A 6,838-nucleotide genomic window follows, 5' to 3' on the forward strand; every position below is an offset into this window, starting at 1 on the left:
GTCAGAGAAAAGGAGGATCAGAGGAAGACAGAAGCAGGTGAACCAGGTAAAGGCTTTGGGAATTAGTATGGCAGAAGATATGGTTGTCCCAAAGACATCCTCTCCAGCTGGAAAGGTAGCTGAGCTGGACAAAGATCAGGAACTTAGAATTGCGATACATGATAATTTAGGCAGCTGGCTTGTCCTGTCAATAATTGATGGCTGTGAGGTTTCCCTAACAGAAAATGGAAGAAAGTCTGCAGAGAAGATAAAAAGGGAGCAGGCAGGACAGCCTGTGTACAGTGTCCTTGTGTACCTCTCACATCCTCAAGTGAGTCCAGGCACTACCTGAGAACAGAAAGAAAGATATGAAGGAAGGGCAAGTAAATGAGCTGTGCCCTCAGAATGGTGGGTACACCAAACACAACCTAACAAACAATGGTAATAATAAGGAGGAAAATAATTCTACAAGGAAACTACACTTCAGGGCATAGATGCCACTGGGCCAAGCTGCTCTGCCACCATGTGATGGCTTGGACCAGAGCCAACTGAAGGACATTCCCACTGCTATTAACAGATGGTTGGCCACTGATCCAGGCCTCAGCCAATCAATACTTTGTCCTGTAGGGTCCTGTCTCACACCATATGCAAATCTTCCCATCCGCAAGTCTGTGAGAGCAGACCAGTGAATCTTGAAGAATGGTGAGAACTTGAGGTACACCCTCAGAATAGCTAGGGAATGGGCACACCAAACACAAACAGTCCCAGAAAGACTTAAAGGTTGAGCATTTGTTGTTGTTGTTCCCAAGAGCACAAACGTTTTTCATAAGCTTAAATTTTGGAGGGGTACAGCATCACATAGATTCTGTGTCCAATAGCCTCAGCAGTAAGGTTGCTTTAGAATTTGGCACAACCATGCCACTATTTCCATGAGTTACCTTCCCCAGATTACTCTGGTTTTGTTCAGTTTGCCACCAGGAATCACTGTATTGTTTTTTGCTCAGTGTACATAAGCACATATCTTGCCCAAGTAGAAACTGGTATCACCTAAGACATAACCACCTTCAGTTTTTTGTTTTGTTTTGTTTTGTTTTTTCGTCAGTCGTGGGACTGAAATTTGGGCCTGGGCGCTGTCCCTCAGCTCTTCAGCTCAAGGCTAGCGCTCTACCACTTGAGCCACCGTGCCACTTCTGGGTTTTTCTGCTTATGTGGTGCTGAGGAATCGAATCCAGGGCCTCATGCATGTGAGGCAAGCACTCTACCACTGAGTCAACTTCCCAGCCCAACATCTTCAGTTTTAAGTAGTGCTGTGTGCTCCCTTTGGTTCCCGGGACCCCACTGATAGCCTTGCATCACAGCCTTCCAGAAATTTTGTCTTTTAGAACTCCATTCCCAGCACTCCTCCACAGGCTCCAAGATGGCAGAGTGAAGAATTATATTAAATTTCTTTTAATTTTTAAAAGGAAATGTGAAAAACATTTTAACAATGTTTACATTTTGGGATTGGAAAATGCTTTCCTTAACAAAACATAGCCCCAAAATAATTATACATAGACTTAAACTAGGCGCCGGTGTCTCATACCTATAATTTTAGCTACTCAGGAGGCTGATATCTGAAGTTCAGGGTTCAAAGCTTGCCCAAGATAACAAATCTGAAAGACTCTTATCTCCAGTTAGCCATCAAAAAGCTAGAACTGAAGCTGTGGCTAAAGTAGTAGAACACCAGCTTTGAGTAAAAAAGCCAACAAGCAGCCAGATGCTTATGGCCCACACCTATAATCCTCAGCTCAAGAGGCTGAGATCTGAGGATTGTGGTTCCAACCTAGCCTGCACAGGAAAGTCCTTGAGACTTATCTCCAATTAGCCACTAAAAAGCTGGAAATGGAGCTGTGGCTCAAAAGGTTAGACTGCTAGCCTTGAGAAAAAGAAAGAAAGAGAAGGGAGGGAGAAAGAGAGGGTGAGGGAGACAGAGAGAGAAAAAGAGAAGGAGGAATGGAGGGAGGGAGGGAGAAAGGAAATTGATAAAGCCATTTGTGAAGGCAATGTAGTCCTATCTGCCAAAATGTCAGATGTCTACAACATTTGAACTAGCAATTCAGCATCTAGGAACCATTGAGAAAATGAACATGTTTGTTCACAGGTGGATGTTGTTATAAAAATACACTCCAAGCAACACCAGAGTCACGACTGAAGACACAAAAACAGTCTCAGTAAGGCAAAACTTACTTTGGTGCAGAAGAGTGCACCATAACCAAAATCCTAGCAAGCTAGCACACAGAGCAGCTGGACTTCTCCCTTACTTGTCTCTAACGCCCCCATCCTTTGCTCACATTGGCTGAGCTCAGGTTCACAATCTGCTGGAGACTGGCTTCTTTAAAAGAGGGCAAAAACTTTTTTTCCCCAGAATATGACTTAATTGATAGAAATAGGATGTAACTAAAACTTAATGAGCTTGTAAGAGGATGTCTTGACAGGAACAGGAAGTAACTAAAACTTAATGCCCTTATAACAGGATGTCTCACAAAATTGACAGAAAGGAATCCCTTTGACCCACTTTGGTAGAAAAGACAGCTTTTTTTCACATATTTTTTCACATATTTTTGTTGTAGCCTTCTTAGTAATAGTGAAAAACTCAAACTGTCCCCATGACTCTTAATGGGAGTTTGATTTTTAGACACAGAACATCCATCTGGAGAGATCTTACTGTCACCCTCCTCGCTTCCTCCGCTGGGCCTCAGAAAGACAGTGAGTTAGGGCTTTTCTTGAGCCCTCCTTGCTCTGTACCAATGCCATCCAATACTTTAACCATTAGGGACATTGAGTGCTTGAGAAACAGCCAGCTCTAACTGAGAAATGCTCTAAGTATGGAATCCACACAGGAACTCTGAATCCTAGGCCAGAAGCCTTGCATTATATTCCAGATTGTTGAGTGAACCGTAGGTTGTTCTCACACTCGGCCTCTGCTCCTTCTACCAGGTCTTCCACTGCATGGACTGACAAGGGGAAGTGTGGGGGTGCGTCCTTGTCTGAGGATTCCAAGCAGGGCAATACACAGTTCCTATGGGCCTCTGCTCTGGTACTGGTGAGCTCAGCTGGGCCAGGCCCATTTTTCTGGTTCAGGTTTCAGGACTAGGCAAGGAAGGCAGCAAGAAGCTTGTGGTTGCCCCAGCACACATGTCAGTGCTGGTAAGCAAGGTGGCTGCTGCTTTTCTGATTCCCAGACATGGAGGCCTTTGCACCTGGGGAGATCCTGAGACACTGGCCTGGGAACAGGTGGCAACCTCTTACCAGGTCGGCGGTCACTGTGGTGACAAGGTGACGAAACGGTCACCAGGGTGATGGGGATGGAGGCCTTTGGCCATCAGTTCCAGCTTTCTGCATGGTAGCTCTAATGACAGGATGGTCACTATGGCAACCACAGGCCCTCTCAGGAGCACAGAGGCCCTGGCAGGAGAGTCCCTGCTCTACACCGGGCCAGAACAGGAAGCATTGAATGTGACTGACCCAGGGAAGCTGGCTGGGACGTGAGGGACACAGTCACCCATAGTCAGAAGTCATCCTCAAGCCACTGAAGAGTGAGACCCTCTCTGCTGAATGTGTCTAGAGAACAACGAGCCCTAACTGCTCAGCACAGCTGGAGAGAAAGTCAACCAGCACTGAGAATGCTATTCTGGGATCATGGCCCTCATTAGAGAATACCCTATCTGATAAGGCCTAGGTGGGGAAAGGTCTGGAAAAGAACAATGAAAAGGAGGAAACTGTGACTGAATTGCAAACCCCAAACCAGCTTGAGGTGGACTACGTTCTCCCAGTGGCCTAGCACTGGCTGTGACCTCTGCCAGGGAGAAGCCAGGAAACGTGGTAGGTAACGCTGAGACCCAGCTCACCGGGGCTGGCGGCTGCGCAGATGCTGGATCACAGAGCCAGGATGGAGGCCGCCAAGAAGGAGAAGGTAGCTCTGCCTCATGGGGCATTCTGGTAACGTCTGTTTGTGTGTCCCTAACACTCAGTTGTTAGACATTTGCAAGGGCTTGCACCTCAGATTCTGACTTTATGCATAAACGCTTTAAGAATAATGTGGCTGGGGTCCCTGCTTCCCATACAGGCCTTATAACCTGGTTATTAGACTGCCATGAAGTCTGGGGAACAACTTCCATGGGAGAGAGGCACTGGGGGCACTCAGAGCTCCAGATGGGGGTGCTCAGGAGCCTGGAATCATAGTAGAAAGAACCCACTGCCTGATTCTGAGGCAGCACTTGACAGACTTCACAAAAGGCCAGAAGTGTTTGGGCTTCCTGCTTGCAGGAAGCACTTCCCAGGGAGTCCTGCTAAGGAATAGAGGAAAGTCCATATTCCCAACAGAAAGTTCTAGACATCCTCCAAGCCAACTCTAGCAGTGAGCGAGGACAGAGATGGGTGCTAGGACATTTGTTGTGAAGCAGTGGGAGAGAATGTGTACACCTCTCCCATGCTGGGAATCAAGCAAAATGGTGGAAAGACTGAGTCAGTGGGCAGGATTCAATCACTTCGGGCATGTTTTTCTCTGACTTCTCTCTTTCTCTGTGTGAAATTACTAGGTCAGCATAAACATCCCACCGGTGAGCTTCTAGCAGAGCTAATGATGTTAGGAGAAAAACAACCACTCCATGTCAAAAGGCCCACACAGTGCAAGCAGTAATTGTGCCGGAACCCTAAGTCTCACAATTGCCTGCCACACTGGTGCTATAGTCTAGATAAGAGATCCTGCCCATGGAAGCCATTTCAGGCCCCCTGGGGGAAGGGTGGTGGTGTCTTGGATTGGCAAAGCAGAGAGGTTGCTAGAGACAATGATAAGTGGGTGTATAGGATGAAGATCTGGTGCTTTCCCCTATGGCAAGAGAGAAACCATGGTGTGCACATGCCTGTGTACATGTGTCTACAATGAATAACTTCAATTCAGGCTGAGATAGAGCTGTCCCTGAGTCCTGCCTTCACAGCCACTTAGGAAGTGAGCCATCTCCATAGGCTGGTGTCTGTTCCCAGAACTTGGGTCTAAGCTAATTCTCCTGATTCTGCTCCCACTGGGAGGGGTTGCTTGTCTTGCCCAGTTTGGGTACAAACTTTAAGGGAGCACCAAAAAATGTCATTCACCAAGGTAAGATGACTATAAGACTATAATGACTATAAGATAACACTATTCTAACATTCCATCTTTAAAGGGTCAAAATTAATGCAACATTTATAATGAACAAATATTGAATGTAAATGAAAGCAGAATGAATATCACTTATCCCAGAGCCAGGCAGCAGGGTTCAGGGTTAGATGAAAGTTTGGGGACAAGTAGTGCTCACCTCCCTGGCCTTATCTTGGGGAAAACTGGCATGGCCTTGGGATTGTTTTAAATACCCAATTTTCCCCTTTAGCTGCCCAGGCCCTTAAATTCCAGCCTTGTGCTCTCCTGGGATGTGCCCCCTTCCCCATTAAACCTTCTTCATAATTTCAAAGTTGTTTCCCGGGCTTCAGCAATGGCTGTATCTGTGTGGGCTCACAGGAGGAAATGTCCCATTTCCCTTTTTTTATTGTATTAGAGAGGGCTGGTTTTGCTCTTTCTACTTTTCTTGCTGTAAGCAGCCATCTTGCTTGGACTGACCTTCTTATCTTATCCGCAGTCATTCCTTTATTATCTGCAGTAGCACATGGCCCCATTACCATGTCCAGTGGCTTCTCCATGTAGCCATCAGCTCCTTGGGGACAGGTCCTGTCCTACTTTTATCCCTCACAGTCCTTTCCTACTGACTGTAGCATTATACTCCATCCCCTGATGTACCACAACTTCTGGGTGGCCTGAACTTGGACTAAAGACACCTAGTGGGTGGGAGATAAGGGGTTCATATTGTCAGGCTGGCACAGTGTTATGTGAGCAATTTTCAGGAAGGAAATTGAGGAGGCAGCATTCCGGGTGTCCAGCCTCTCGTTGTCTCTCTCTTGCTTTGCTTCCATTTTTCTCTGATTTCTGCTGTGAGATTACACAGTACCCACATCTAGCAAACTTGAAAAGGCATCCCAGATGTGATTAGCTTGTTGGGAATAAGTTGATCTTTCTCAGATGCTGGTAGGCTACCAGCCCCTCCCCAACACCTGTCACCAGCCCCTTCCCAACACCTGTGCAAGGCCTGGGTCTTGCTCACTGGAAGTAAGTTTTTTTTTTTAATGTTCATCCTTTTGCTGTTTTGCTTTAAACCGTGTGTGTGTGTGTGTGTGTGTGTGTGTGTGTGTGTGTGTGTGTGTGTGTGTGTGTGTGTGTGTGTGCCAGTAATGGGGCTTGAACTCAGGGCCTTGAGTTCTCACATAGCTATTTTACTCTCACTTAGCTCTTTTGCTCAGGCTTGTGTTCTACCAGTGCCCAGCCTCTGACCTCTGGGTTTTAAAACCTGATTCCACATCTCCCATAATGCACAGATTCACTGTCACTGCCTTGGGACAGCCAAGTGCAGAAGTCTACACCAGGTAGCAAATCTGGCAGCTCCAAGGCCCTCAGGAGAAAAAGGTTCTCCTGGCCCTGCCCCACCCCACAACACCACAAATTACCTGTTGCTCATCTGGGAAGCACAATAATCCAGAACCACATTTAATGATAGAGATACTTTGATGCATATGGTAAGTACACAATGAAGACATGTATGTCCATCACTGTGTATTTGTTATTGTCATAATAACAAATTGTCCCAAATTTTGATGTATAAAACAACATATTTATTATACTCTAATTCTGGAGTGTCAGAAAGGCTAGTTTCTCCTAGGAGAAGTTGGGGAACAACTAAAGTTGTGAACATCTAAAGACGCCAGATTCTTTGGCTTATAGCCCTGTTTCCCATCTTCA

The 6,838-nt window shown here is 46.3% G+C and overlaps 1 pseudogene; it reads right to left on the bottom strand.

Annotated features, from left to right (window-relative positions):
- Positions 1–810: 810 nt before the first annotated feature.
- LOC138822051 (large ribosomal subunit protein eL33 pseudogene) lies at positions 811–5,688 on the bottom strand (annotated as a pseudogene).
- Between the last annotated feature and the right edge of the window lie 1,150 nt (positions 5,689–6,838).

This window comes from Dipodomys merriami, unplaced genomic scaffold (assembly GCF_024711535.1).
Source record: "Dipodomys merriami isolate MVZ:Mamm:240054 unplaced genomic scaffold, mDipMer1.0.p SCAF_98, whole genome shotgun sequence".
NCBI lineage: Eukaryota > Metazoa > Chordata > Mammalia > Rodentia > Heteromyidae > Dipodomys > Dipodomys merriami.